The following is a 15,354-nucleotide window of genomic DNA, read 5'->3' as shown; positions in this document are numbered from 1 at the left end:
TTGGGTGTGTAGACAGGGGTGCTCAGGCAAAGATTTGAACAGCAAAATGTTAAAATGTATAAGTTGTCTTTAACATGTGTAGACAAGGGGGATTAAAAGTCACTAGGTATCTTCTTTAAGGTAGACTAGGGGGACAGGGCCACTTCAATCACCATAAACTTGTCTTGTTGAGGGCTAGAGAGTGTCATGTCAGGATTTTTGGTGGTAACTGGGAGTCTGAAGAATTACAGTGATGAGCTGAGGTCAAATTGGGGAGTAGCCTCAATGGGATCCGATGATGTGGTGTGGTTTGGCAGCGGCACCAGATTACGGGTCAAAAAAACACTTGGAAACAGTAAGGAATATCGGGTCAGCACAGTTTTGGAATCAGAGAAGGTGAGACTTGCCTTTGGAGAGGAGCAGGCTCTACAGGCTCAAAATTGAATAATGGTAGTGCAGCTGCAACGGCTTGGAGCTCGAAGAAGCTAATAACCATGCAGTCGATGTCGAGTTTGGGATGCTAGAATACTCAAATACATAGCTGGTGTCAATTGTGCCGACAGCAGAGCTTTGACTTCGTATGAAACTCAGGGAAACAGAGGAATTCGAACATTGAGGACAAAGATGACTCCAGCGCGTCAGTTTCAGTAGCTCAGATGGCATCAAAGTTACACTAACTAGCATTGCGGCGGTTCAGAGTTGCAGGGAGCGCCATGCGTTGCTACCTTGGTTCTGTAGTAGCTGGGAGACACCGTTCAGGGTCTTTCCAACCAGGACATTTTATAGAGAGGACTTACCAGTTTATGTCATCTCCAGTAAGCAGGGTCCCGAGTACTAGTGTCTCAGTTGCAGTTGGTTATCCCAAATAGGCCCTTCGGATGATTAGGGAGAAGAGCCTTCCTCTTCCTTTGAGCTCCTGTCTTCATCTCTCTGGTAGAAGAGATTGGTGTAGTCTGTACTCCCAATCAGGTTACGGTGAATCCTTCTTCCAGAGTGCTCCAACGTTTCCACCCTTATATGGGCAAAATGGTGCCCAGCAAGCTTGTTAATGATCCAATCCTGACTGTTGAGCAAGTGGCCTTTGCCTGCTGATGTCATACCCATAGAGCCTTATCCGCAGGAAATAGAGGCATGGGACAGGAAGTGTAGGAGCCGTACCAAAATACAACATGGTTCAACATCTCTGTGGACTGAACTTCTCCTCTGGGCTACTATAACTCCATCCCCTTATTTTGTCTGTGTACATCAAAGGGTCTTCAGTAATCAGCACCCCATTGTGAGATAGCCAGTGTGTTGAAAGGACTGTGTTTGAATGACTAGTTTCCTGCGGTCCTTCTGGGAAGGGTTTCTGTTCTCTGGAGATTGGTGTCAACGCTCATGGGGATCAAAGGAAGGATGCTTGTACTGGAACCAGCATGGCTGCTGTAGGTATACTTATGCCAGACTGCTAATGTATACCTGGCCCTGTCATCAATGATTCACTGCTCACAAAGCTGATAATAATATGACAGAAAATGCTGTGACTGTATAATTGTGTAATTGTGTAATCTCAGAAACCACCATCTCATAACTAGACATGGCTCATATTTAGATATTAATCTGCAGCCAGGCAGGTGGGGTGCACAATTATGAACTTTTGAAACAAAGGTGCAGCGATTCAAAAAGCCACCCCTGTCTGTTAGAATTCTAATAGCCATGTTGAAGAATGCATATGTGACCTTTGAATATGTCTTGCTGCCACTGCATGGCAGCTGCTGTGGATGTCAGGACACTGTCACAGGAAGTTGCATGTGTGCATTATGCTTTTTGGCATGTAGCATTATGAAAGTGGAGACTAATCAGCATATCCACTTTTGGAAACAGAAATTCCCGTATCATTTTATTATTAAAATCAAAACATCTCAAGCTATTTCACCCTCACAGATGGCATTCAATCATACTGTTCTACCCCTAATCCCACCCATTCTATCCCACCCACCCCACTCTATCCCCAACCACTATGCTCAAACCTCACCCTGCTCTTCCCCGCCCAATCTACCCGTACATGCTATATGCATAATCTGCTCTGCCTCGGGCCAATCTAGCCCACCCACTCTACCCCAACTCACCCCACTCTCCCCATCTCACCCCACTTTGCCACCACCATTTACTACTCTTTCCTTACCCTCTACATCTGCACATTATTTTCCTACTCCCACCCACTATACCCCACCCTCAACCCACTCTACCCGTACACCATTCCACTCTGCCACACCCCACTCTACCCTCACATCAGCACACTCTACTCCCACACCTTTACTCCACCCCACTCTATCCCACCACACCCAACTGTACTCCAATCCACTCTGTCCCTATACCCACCCATGTCCTACCCACTCTAGCCCAACCCCATCGCTCCCCAACCCACTCTGCTACTCTACCCCAACCTCACTGTACCCTATCCTCACCTCAATCTACTCCAACACATGTCATCTCTATTTCTACCTCACTCTACCCCCCACAAACCCCTGCCCACTCTACACCCACCCACTCTACCCCACCCCAATCCATGCTCCTCTACCCTAATCTACTCCCACACCACAACTCTGCCCTCACTCACACTTCCCTACCCCACAGAAACCCAACCATTCTCTTCCCCACCATACCTCAAGCTCTACCCACTCAACCTCACCTCCCAAACCCTACACCTGCCCTTACTCACACAACTCTATGCCCAACCACCCTACCTCACTTTACTCTACTCTAATCTTACCTCGCCCACTATAGCTATATCCATTCGATCCCTATCCACTCTATTCCTACACTCACCCTACTCTAGCCATTTCATCACCCCACCCAATGTACCCTGACCCCACCCGGACCCACCTCTTTTACATCCCCATACTGAAATCCCTCCCCTCTACACACCCACTCTAGTCCTACCCCCAATTTAACTCATCCCACTCTACACTAATTTCAAATCACCCAACTCTACCCTAGCTGACTACACTCTTCCCTACTGACTGTATCCATATGCCATCCACTATCCACGTTCCCACTTGCTGTACTCCTTCCCAACCCACTAACGATACCCCACCCTTTCCCCACCTCACCCAAGTAGATCTACACACTACTATACACCCGTACCTCGCCCCATTCCACCCTGCATCACCATACTCTACCCATCCTTATACTATTGTAGACTCACCTCACACCAATCTACCCTTACCCACAATATCTAAATGCCCATCCCATTCTACCATTACTGCCACTCCCTCTACCCTCACTCTTCCTCACCTACCACATTCTATGTCAGTTTCATGATACTCTACCCCATCCAACACTATCAAAACCCACTACTCTTTTCCACCACACTCACTGTAACCTCACCCACTCTATCCCTGACTCACTTTACCTGCACCCCAACCATAACTCCCAGGCTACCCCACTGCAGCCCACTCTACACTCACCACCCTACCTCACCTCAATCACCTCACACCCATTCTATCCCCCTCATACCAGTCTACACTCACCCATTCTACCCCTACCTACTGCACCCTATTATACTTCCACAATACTCTACCCAGCTCACTGCACTCTGCCCCTCCTCACCCCATTGTACCCAATCTAATCCCACTCTGTGCCTACCCACTCTATCTCCAACCCTACCCCACTCTACCCCTATGCACTTTATCCTTATCCACACCCACTCTAATAATACCACAACCCTACTCTCTCCCTGGCCACACCCCACTCTACCCCCACTCATTACTCATCTCCCTCCTGACATCTCTACCTCCATCCCGCCTATCCCAACCCACAGTATCCATGCGCACAATCCACTATACCGCAACTCCACTCTAACCACACCCTACCTGACTCTACTTCTACCTTACTCTCACCACAACTGACTCTACCCTCATCCCACACGAACCCTAGTCCACCCTATTCCAACACTTTCACCACCCCACATCATCCCATTCTACTCCACTCTACCCCTTCACCACCCCACTCTAATCCTACCCACTCTATCACTATGCACACCAGCCTCTATCCTTATCTTTATGAGTTTTTGTAAAACACTCAATCTCTTGGGCCTGAAATGCTGTTGTCATAATCCCTACGCCCACACACTCGACCCTTACACCCAACCCACACTAACCTGCTCCCAGTTTCCCTGACTCATTTTTCATCTGCCTTATCTCACCTCACTCTCCCCAACTCACCTACATTACTCACCCCACTTTACCACCACCCATCCACCCTGCTTCCCCCACTTTGTCCCCATCTATCACCTCTACCCCACACTATCCTACTCCCAGCCACCCACCCTACCGTTCTCCAATGTGCCCCCAACCACCCAACCTACCCCACCCCACTGTACCCCAACCTACCCTCCCTACTGCACAATACTCTACACCATCACCATCCCTACCTCACTCCACTCTACTCTGACTCACTTTACCCGTACCCCACTTTGCCCCTGCCCTACTCTACCTCTACCCAATTTCATCCCTTCACTGGAGCACCAAACAACTCTACTCTACACTAACCCACTCTAACCTCACCCCACCCCACTGCAGATCTACCTCATCTCATTGTACTCCATCCCACTCTACAATGACCCCACCCCACTCTACCCCACCCAACCTTGCCCCAACTCACCCAAAAGCACAGCCTAGATATTCTCCACCACCCTATCTCACTCCTATTTGCCCCCACCAACCCATACTCATCACTGTCTACCCCACCATTCCTCACCCCCTCTACAGCTCATCCACAAACCTTTCCTGACCCCTTTCTACCAAACCCACTCTTCCTCACCACACTCTAAAGATCCCTCCACACCTCTCTACCCCAAACAACCTCGTCACTCTCTTGACAACCACCCTGCCGTCTCCTTTCTACACTCACCAATCCTAGCTCACCCATTCCTACCCCAGCCGCACCTCACCCCACTTCACCCAACTCTGCCTATCTCACCCCTTCCCATCTGCTCTATGACCAACCTAACACACCCAACCTACACTCACCAACCCCACCTCACCCCTGTTTACTTGGTAACATGGTATGTTATGGTAATAGGTAATTATATAGCACACTTGCACCTTAAACATGCATCTAGCCGCTAGATGGAAGAAAATAAAAGTGACCAAATCACCCAAGAAGAGAGGAGTTTAAAGCAGAAATTAAAAGAAACTTAATGGTTTGTAATGTGTGAACCAGTTTGTAAAAAAAGAGATGAGTCATATTATGACAGGATTTATGCACTAGGCAAAGGGATTTGAATTGGATCTGTTTCTCCCCTGGTACCCAGTGCATCAAATTGTGAGGTAATGTGAAACTCGCGGCTATGTTTAGTTTTCTCAAGGTTTGACATTTTATTTAAAACAAAACTAGAAAAAAACCGACCTAGTTTAGGATCTAAGGGACAACCTCCGACCATACACAAAACTAACCCTCACACTAAACAACAGAAACATTCAAAGTAACACATAATCAACACAAATGAAAGGTTACCAAATGACCAGTGTCTTGGATGACTTCTATTTGTCTTGGGCAGGACTTGCTTCCCCAGGAATGTCCCAAAGTCAATTTTCTACAAGGAAAATAATATATTAAACCAAGTCTTGAAAACCTCCAAAGAAACACAAGTTCACACAAACAAATATCCACTGGTAACAGTTCCTTCTTCGCTTGATGAAAAGATTCCCTTTCCAAGTTCCACAAAGAAAACAACAATTCCTGGATAACCTCCTTCCAGGAAAGAATGGCTAAACGTGAAGACAAAAGTACCACTTCTGCATAACAAAAAACCCTCTTCTTGTAACTTCTACAGCATCTTTGAATACAGTTTGTCAGGATGCTTTGTCTTAGGGTTTGCTTTCTTCCCAGCAACTCCCATTCTGCCACTGATACTGTGAGAGCAAGCGCCTTTGCCCCACTGATTGCTTCTGCGTCTACTACATTCAAATGATAATGTTCTGACAAAAGTATCAACAACCAAAGTTCTACTGCTGCTACTGTGACTTTGCATTTTAGGTAACATCACAGTTCTGCTGCTGCTACTGCTACTTTATATTCTAGGCATCTTCAACAAGACTCTTCGACTTCTATAGGTTGGCAAGTCACTCTTCTCTCTTGTATGGCAAGAAAGGGCAGCCTCTTTGCCTTTGCTTCCTGTCTTGCAGCTACTAGAATATCTGTCTTTAGCTTCCTGGCTGCATCTTCTTAACTTTAACAGTTCCAGCTCTACAGATTAGAATACGTTATTTTTAACAAGTACCCAGCTCCCTTCCCCAGCTTCATATACACCTTCATGTCTCCAGCAGTTACCCCAAAGCTGTATCACCACTCCTTCAGCATTGGATAACCTTGTTACCCTTGCATCAGAGGACTCCGAGTGTTCAACAGCTTCAACAACTTTAAACATTGTTGTTCAGTTCTTAATTGAGCTGGTTTCACTTTCAAAGGGTTTGAACTACTGGCGTGGGTAATACTTTTTCTTCATTTGACTTCAACAACTTCTGCAACTGCTACATAAGTGTTCAGTATGTTACAAGGAGTCTGTTTCTTTGTAGAAATGAAATTAGGTACACACAATTTTTTTTTGTAATGAACTACTACTTTAAAGATGTGCGTTCCCTCTTTTTGGTCAGCGTTATGCTTCAAAAGAACATGGGACGCGCAGTTGCATGCGCGCAACCTCTTTTGATGTTAAATGGGCTTGTGACATTTTGGGAAAGTCAGCTGCTACTTCATAAGGGTTACCAGCAACGTTCTCCTTTTTAATAGGAGATTTGTGACTGTTCGGCAACAGTTTACAGCTAACAATGGGAAAAAGGGGGCTTTCTCTTCAGGTAGGTTCTTTAGCTTTGATAATATAAGCGTGTGATACAACACCCTTGTCGAAATGACTTCCCACTTCTGCAAACAACTTTTACTTTTTTTTTTTAACTTCTTTTTATTGGTTTACAACATAAAAGGAATGGGAGCGAACAGACAAAACAGAACAGAACAGAACCGAAACAAAAGTCACCCTCCCATTTTCCTTCCCCCCATCCTCCCCCCCTCCCTCTCCCCAAAGGCTGCCGCAGTGTGTTCGTGGTCCGTTGCCGCCTCGGGGCCGGCGCCGGCCGTTGTCAAGTTCGTAGCGGAGGGGCCGGTCTCCTGGTGGCCTCCCTCCCTTCTCTGGGAGTTTCCTTCCGTCTTGTCCTTGTATGTGTTTGCTGGTCTTTCCCAATTGGATTTGCACTATTCAGAGTCCGCGCTGGTCTCGACCTCGCCCCTTTTTTCCCGTTGGATCTCTCTCTCTGAATTGTGTAGTGTCTCCTGACGTGGGCGGTTCGATTTCTTCGTTTCCTGAGTCGTCTGGATCGCTGTTGTCAGTCGTATCTTCCTCGCCCCCTCTGCTAAACAGGTTTTGCACCAGGGAGTTCCATGCTTGTAGTTTGGCTCCGCTGTCGCTCTCTCCCCTTTGTGTAGCTCTCGCCCAGACTGCTGTCTCTGCTATTGCCCATTTCTGTAGGTCAGCCCACCATCCTTCCTTCGAGGGGCCTTCGCTCTTGTTCCATGCCATTGCTATGCGGCGTTTCGCTAGTATTGTCATTAGGTCCTTCATTTTTGCTATGTGTATCATCTGCCGGTGCCCCCTTGGGAACAGGCCCAGTAGGTATGTTGCTGGTGTTCTTGCTGGCATCTGTATGTCTGCTGTTAACGCCTTTTCTCTCACCGTGTTCCAGAAGTCTGCTATTTGCGGGCACGACCAGAACATGTGCACCATGTCGGCCTGTTCGTCTCCGCACCGCGGGCAGCTCCGGATTTGCCCTTCTCCCATCTTCGTCATTCTCTTGGGAGTTAGATATGCTCTGTGTACTATGTATATCTGCAGTTGTCTGAACCTGGCGTTTCTGGACACCTTTTTTGTGTACATGAGGACTTTGTTCCATTCCTCGTCTTCGAAAGGTTGTTGTAGTTCCTCTTCCCACCTCATCCGTGCTGTTAGTGCCTTTCTGTTGGTATGTCCCAGTATTCGCTCATAGAGTCTGGACACCGTGTGTCCTCCTTCAGATATGTCGTACCATGCCTCTAGTTCTCCTTCATCGTCCTCGGGCTCTGGCATAGTGCTCCACCTCTTCTTTATTGTTTGAACTAGGCTGTTGTGCAGGATGAATTGGCCCCTGTGTACATCTTGTTCTTCCATCAGGGTCTGGAATTCTACCCACTGTCCGTCACGCCACAGGTCCCCAATTTGGGCCACACCTTTGTCTTCCCATTGTGCTCTGTACGTGGTCAGGCTGGCCACTCGGGTGTCCACCAGCCCCGCCAGCGGGATGTGTCTTGAGCAGGGGTCTCGTATGCCTTGTGTCTTCCAGGCTCTTTTCCATAGTGTTCGGCCTAGTTGGGCTATTTTGGGTAGGTCTTTGGCTTGGGCAGCATTGATCCATAGTAATTCTCTCAGGTGATACCTCCGGAGTGTTGGCCCTATGATTATCGTGTCTATTGAGGTCTCCTCACCCAGCCATCTCACTACAAATTGGAGTTGTGCTGCCAAGTAGTAATATTCAAAATCTGGGAGTTTGATGCCCCCCCACTCATAGCTTCTCTGTAGTGTGCTCAGTGCCACCCTGTTTCGTCCCCCTCCCCATATGAAGGTTCTCGCCATTGTGTGTAGGTTCTTGAAAAAGTGCCTCGGTATGTTGTATGGGATGTTCGTAAAGTAATATAAGAGTCGGGGTAGGACTGTCATTTTTAGTAGTGCCGCCCGGCCTATCATGCCCAACGGTAGGGTCTGCCAGAATTTCATAGCCTTTTCTATTTTGTCTAAGGCTACTTGTGTGTTACCTGCGTGTGTTTCCATGGTGTCGTGATGGATGTTCACTCCTAGGTATTTGAAGGTGTTCGGGGCCCATGTGATGCCCAGGGGCGGTAATTGATCTAACGGTACTGCGCGTAGGCCTGCCAGGGGGAAGAGCAAGGATTTTTCTCTATTAACCACTATTCCCGACAACCTTCCGAACGCGCGTAGCGCCTCTAGTAGGTCCTGCAGGTGGGTGCGTGGGTTCTGTATGTAAAGGAGTATATCGTCTGCGTATATGGATATCTGGTGTGTCTCCCCGTCTATCTCTATGCCTGTGTCCTTGTAATCCGTTCTTAGGAATACTGCGAACGGTTCCAGGGCCAGGATATATAACATTGGGGACAGGGGGCATCCCTGTTTTGTGCCTCGCTCTATGCCCCATTCCCCAGAGACTTGTCTACCCGTCTTGACTCTCGCCCTCGGGTCTTTGTATAGTAGTTCTATCCATCTTATGAACCCTTGACCAATTCCGTAGTGGGTGAGCGTTCCCAGGAGCCAGTCCCATCCCACCGAATCGAATGCTTTGATTGCATCCAGTGAGGCTACTGCACACTCCCCTCCCTCCTGGTTAGTCCTTTCTATAACGTAGTGGAGTCTGCGCAGGTTCCAGGACGTGTTTCGTTCTGGCACGTACCCTGTCTGGTCTGTGTGGATCAAGGTGGGTAGCACTCTTTTCAGGCGGTTGGCTAGTGCCGCCGTCAGGATCTTGGAGTCCTGGTTTATTAGGGAAATCGGTCTGTAGGAACCGCATTCAAGGGGGGGCTTGTCTGGTTTAAGGATCGGGATTATTATGGATTCTGACATGCTATTCGGGAGTCTTCCTTTCTCGTATGCTTCTTCTAGTGTTTCTAGCAGTCTCGGGACTATGTCATTTTTGTATTGTTTGTAAAATTCCCCTGGGAGTCCGTCCGGCCCCGGGGATTTCCCTGTCGGGAGCTGGGCGATTACTTCCGTTAGTTCCTCTGCAGTGAGAGGGGCGTCTAGTATTTGGGCCTGTTCCTCCGTCAATTGTGGGAGTTTGATTTCCGCGAGGGCTTCTCTCAGGTCTCCCTCCTCTGCCTCCTGGACCTTGGAATATAGGTTCTCGTAGAACTGCGAGAACACCTCGTTTATTCCCTCTTGGGATCTTATCACCTCTCCCTTTCTGTTCTGAATTTCATTAATTGGCTCCCGCTTAGTCTCCTGCTTGGTTAACCAGGCCAGGAGTCTGCTAGGCTTGTCTCCCTCGGCGTGTAGTTTCTGTATATATTTTCCATAGTCTAGCCGTCCCAGTCTTTCCCAGATCTCTACGCACTGCTGTCGCAGGGCGGTGAGGTTCTCTTGTTCCGCTCCCTTCTCCCCCGCTTGTCTCTCTGCCTTCTCGATTCTCCTTTCTAACTCATCTAATCGTGCTAGGGTTTCTCGCCTGAGACCTCCCATTTTCCCCATCGCCTCCCCTCTGACTACCACCTTGAAGGCTTCCCAGACCGTTCCTGTGCTTTCTACACTACCCTCATTATGTTCAAAATAGTCTTCTATTACGCTTTGGATGTGCTCCTGGAATCCCGCATCTAGTAATGCCTCTGCTCTCAATCTCCATGTTGGTATTGGGGCTCTCCTGTGTGTGTGTGCCCATGTGGTCGTCTGGGGGGCGTGGTCGGATAGGGTTCGCGCGTGTATGTGTGCCTCAGTGAATTCCCCCAGTGTCTCCTTGCCCGTAAACAGGTAGTCTATTCGCGTGAATGTCTTGTGTGGGGCGCTATAATGTGTGTATCCCCTCTCTTCCCCGTGTACCTTCCTCCAAATGTCTTCGAGCTCGAGCTGGTCCAGTATCTGTTGTAGTGCCCTCGCTGGTGGCGCTGCTCTCTTGTGCTTATTGTCCGACCTGTCCAGCCGGGGGTCTAGTGTGCAATTGTGGTCGCCTGCCCAGATCATCGTTGCGTTCCTGTACGGGGCCAGCCTGGGCGGGAGCGTCCTGAAGAAGGCCGTAGCGTCGTGGTTTGGGGCATAGGTGTTCACGAGGCATATCTCCCGGTTTTCTAGCATCCCATGGACTACCAGGATTCTTCCTTCCGCGTCTTTCTCCTGATTGATGAGCTGGAATGGGACGCCCGGGGCGACCCAGGTTATGACTCCTCTGGCGTAGTTGGAGTATGTTGCACTATACATCTGGCCTCCCCATTTTTCCTTTATTTTGGCCTGTTTTTCCGCCGTCAGGTGCGTCTCTTGCAATAGTGCAATGTGGGTCTTTGTTTTGTTCAGCCAAGTATAGATCCTTAGCCTCTTGACATATGCGTTCATCCCCCTGACATTCCACGTGACAATTCTTAGGACATCTCGGTCCTTGTGGGGGCTAGCGGTTGCGGCCTGTTCTTTCCCATGGGCTCGCTCAGTGTCTCATTCTCTCGGTGTGTCCCAGCCGGGGGCCCGAGTTTCTTCTTCCGGCTGTTGAGTTTTGAATCATCCGTCCGTTTTCTCCCTCGGGCCATCTCTCTCTCAGTTGGCCGCTTTGTATTGTGGGTGGTCTTGCCTCGTGCTTTCCGCCAGCTTTTTGTTCGTGGGTGCTGTCCCCTGAGTTTGCTTTCCTTGTCGGTTCTTTGTGTGTGACGGCCGTTGGATCCTCTTCCGCTCTCTTTCTTTCTTTGCGGGCTTTGCCTTAACTCCCCAACTGTTGTAACTGTTAACCCAAATAACGTCAACAAACGCCCAGCCTCCCCTCTTCCGCTCGGGCTCCACCGCTTTCCAGGTGCCGCTTTTTCCTCCTCGGCCTTGCCCGTCGCGGCGTAGTGTCTTGAAACTGACACTATAAACATTGTTTTTACTGGGGCTTCTCCGCGGGTCTTGGCGGTTCTCCTTCCCCGAGTCTTATGCTCCCTTTGTAAGTCTTTTTACTGTAGGCTTTTCAGCTTGGAGGCTGTCGGTTGCTCCTTTTCGTTTCCTCCTGGTAGGGCACCTCTACCATCTTGTTCCTGTAGCGTTGAGTGTACTTGTCGTGCCCGGTTCTAGTCTCTATTTTGTCGGGGGTGGTTTCTGTTTCGCTCGTTCCTCTCCGCCGGTTGTGGAATCCCACGCTGGTCCATCCACTCCTGGGCGTCGGTCGTTGTCTCGAAGATCTGTGTTTTTCCATCGTGCAGTATTTTTAGTTTGGCTGGGTACAGCAGCATGAATTTCACCCCTGCCGCTCGAAGGCGCTCTTTGGTCTGCCAGAACTGGGCTCTCTGCTTTTGCACGAGTGCTGTGTAGTCTGGATATATCGTTATCCTGGCTCCGTTCCTTGTGATGTTCCCTCCTTCTCTCGAGAAGGTCAGGATTTTCTCCCTGTCTTTAAAGTTCATGATTTTTGCAATCATTGGTCTTGGTGGTGCTCCTGGGCGCGGTCTTCTAGTCAGCGCTCGGTGTGCCCTTTCGACCGCGAAGCCTTGGGATAGGGTCTCTGCTCCCACTTCTTGGATCAGTAGATTCTCTATGTAGTTCGTGGGGTCCCTTCCTTCCTCCCCCTCTGGCAGCCCCACTATTCGTACGTTATTGCGCCGGGCCCTGCCTTCTGCGTCTTCAGCTCTGCGTTCTAGTGTATTAATTCTTTCCAGTGCTTCCGTCATTTGTGTTCGCGAGGCGGACACTTCCTCTGTGTTGCTCTGCGCTTGCTGTTCCACTGTTGTCATCCTTTCTGCCAGGTTTCTCGTATCTTGTCTAAGGAGTCCCACGTCTACCATCACTGCGTCCAACTTGCCTTCTATCGACGTCTTTAACGCCCCTATGGCTTCCAGTATGCTACTTTCCACTTGCCTGATCTCTCCTTGCGTGGCGTATGGCTCCGGCATGTCTTTCTCCCCAGTCTCTGGCTGTTGGTCGTCGCTCTTTCGGGTGAATGTCTCCATGACTGTTTGTCTCCCTCTGCCGCCTTTAGGCTTGTCTGGCATGTTAGTGCCCACTGCTCTTAGCCTATAGTTGGGCTCTGTTCACTCTGGTTTTGTTTGTGCTTCTGTGGGTCCCTGCCCAATTCTCCCGCTCGCTTCCGCTCTTTCTTACTTGTGTTGCCTTATCATGGCGATTTCTCTCTGTGTCTTCGCCCTCGTTGTCCGTCTGCCGTCTCTCTCCGGTGTTCACTTCTCTTTCGCTTCCAGGCGATTGGAGTCTGTGCCTTGCGTAGGGCGGCTCGTTCCCCGGTTTCTGCCTGTGTGGGAGGGGGCCAGTTCGTGGTGACTATGTGGTTCTCACCTCCGTTTACTGGTTATCTGTGAGGCAGCTGGTTGGGGTGGTGTCCGGGTCTGCGTGTGATTTCTTGTCCTCCTCGTTATGACGGCGGCTACCTTTCTTCTCTCGTCTCGTCTCCGTTAGGTCTCGGCTCTCCTGGCCTTCCTCACGGTCTGTTTTCTGTTCCCTGGTCCTGGTTCCTGTGCCGCTGCGTCGCCTCCCTTCTCGGGATCACCCGTTGCTTGCTGGCTCTTTGCTTCTGCTGGTCACCTCTGCGTCGGCAGGGAAGGGCTCTTCTTCGGTTCGATCTGTTGGCCGCTTCCCGTCCGTGGGTCTCGACGCCTTCTTCCTTCCCGGTTTGGTGTCGCGCTGCTTCTGTGGTTGTCTCAGGCTTCTCTTCCTGTTGCTGCTGCCGGTGCCTTGTCTCGCTGCCAGTCGGGTGATGCTCCGGTCCTGCTCGGCCTGGGCGTTGGTCTGCTATCCCCCTCGGTTCCACTCCGGACTGGCAGGTAAGGGCTCTTCGTCGGCTAACCGGTCTGTGGGTCTTCTCGTATTTCGTATTCGTCGCTGTTTCTCCTATCGGGTTCCGCCGCCGCTGCTTCTCATCTCCGCGTTGGCCAGGTTCTTCTGGATCTAGTCCGTTCTCCGTTGCCTCTCGTTGTGGGATCCCTCGTTGTTCTGCTGCTGCTCTCCTCCGCCTCGTCGTGAAGGAATCTGCCTCGGTTCGGTCTGTGGGCCGCTTTCAATCCGTTCTGCCTCGCCTCCCGGGTTCTTCGGTTGTTCTGCTGGGCCTCCGCTGCTTCCACACTCCTCAGCGTCGAGGGGGCTCTCTCGATCTGGTCTACGAATCGTCTCCCGGTCTCTACCGTCCCGTCTCTCGGGGTCCCGCGTTGCTCTGTTGGCTCTCCGCCGTTGCCGCTCGCCTCCGTTCTTCTGAGCTCGGTTTGTAGGTCGCCCCTCGTCTCCGCTGCTTCACCGCTCAGGTTCTTCCGTTGTTCCGCTGGGCCTCCGCTGCTGCTGCTCGTCTCCGCCTCGGCTGGGGAACGCTGTTCTTCGGCCCCGGTCCGTGGGCCGCTTCTTATCCTTGAGCCGCGCCGTCTTCGCCTTCTCTGGGTCGGTGTCGCGCGGCTATCTCTGCGGTTGGCGTCCCGGACTTCTGCCTCTCTGGAGGTGCTTCGATCTTGCCTGATCAGCTGTCTCGCCCGGCTCCTCTCCTTCCCTTCGGCCTTCTTCGTGTGCCGAAGTGCAGGTCTCAGCGTCGCGCGCCCGCCATTTTGTTGGTGGTACTACGCGTCTCGCCCTCTTCTCGTTTTTGGTTTTCCGGGCTCCGTTTTCCCTCGGGTCTTCTCCCGTGTGTGCTTTGGGTCTTCCGACGTCTTTTCCTAGCGTTTGTTCAGGTTTTTCCGTCCAGATATGCGCCTTTCTCAGGATCTTTGGTCGGATCTAGTGGGAGCTTCTCGGAGTTCGCTCACGCTCGCATGGCCGCCAAGCCACGCCCCCCGCAAACAACTTTTACTTGTTCACATTTGCATGCAAGCATAAATTAAGCTGGCTACAGTTACCAGCAAGGTATTTCCGAAATGATTTGGAATACGGAGCTTCCTTCACCGACTCCCAATAACAGCGGCTGCGGGCAGCTTCTACTTCCCGATTTAGGGCCTGATTCACAGAAGTGTTTTATAATGGTGCAATCCCATAGGAAAATGCTCTGTGAATCAGGCCCTTAATGTCTTCTGCTGCTACTGCTACAGGCACTCTTGGGACCCACACCCCTCTGTAACATGGGTGTCTCTGATCCGGCCCTGTTATTTATTGGCAAGTCTTCCTTTCTCCAGCTTCCCTTGGCTTGCTTCTGGATAAGGGCCTTGGGGGGAATACACAACTTCAGCTCTGCATTCACAGCAATTAGGCACATCTGGAAAGACTGCCTTTTTCTCCCAGTCTCTTCCAAAGCTGCCACAGCCAAACAAGGTATGTGAGCACAGAACCAACTCGGAGCCTGCAGGTGAAGCCTGCTCATCCTCTGCTCTGGCGTCCCTTCTGTGGTCACACTTCCTAGTGAACTGCCAGACTCGTGCTCTGCTTCTTCTGCTACTTCTGCTAACTTTCCAGCTCCTGCTCCAGCTTCTTTCAACTGCCCCTTCCTGCTGCAGCCTTTTATGCCCCTCAGGTGGGTTAATTGGCTTCAGGTACAGGCCCTTAGGACTAATTGCCCGACCTTGCCAAAAGGTATTAGGCCTGTCTGCCCTTGGTTACTACATGCCTCTTCAGCCCTCGTCTTCATCACAATCCCTGAGGGATTCTGGGATATGTAGTCTACCTCAGAGAAAGTTAGTTTTCTTACTTCTTTTAAAGGTTAACGA

Source organism: Ambystoma mexicanum, chromosome 10 (genome assembly GCF_040938575.1).
Source record: "Ambystoma mexicanum isolate Mex_15411 chromosome 10, UKY_AmexF1_1, whole genome shotgun sequence".
Lineage (NCBI taxonomy): Eukaryota > Metazoa > Chordata > Amphibia > Caudata > Ambystomatidae > Ambystoma > Ambystoma mexicanum.
The sequence above is the reverse complement of the archived record's forward strand: the minus strand, read 5'-3'. Positions refer to the sequence as shown.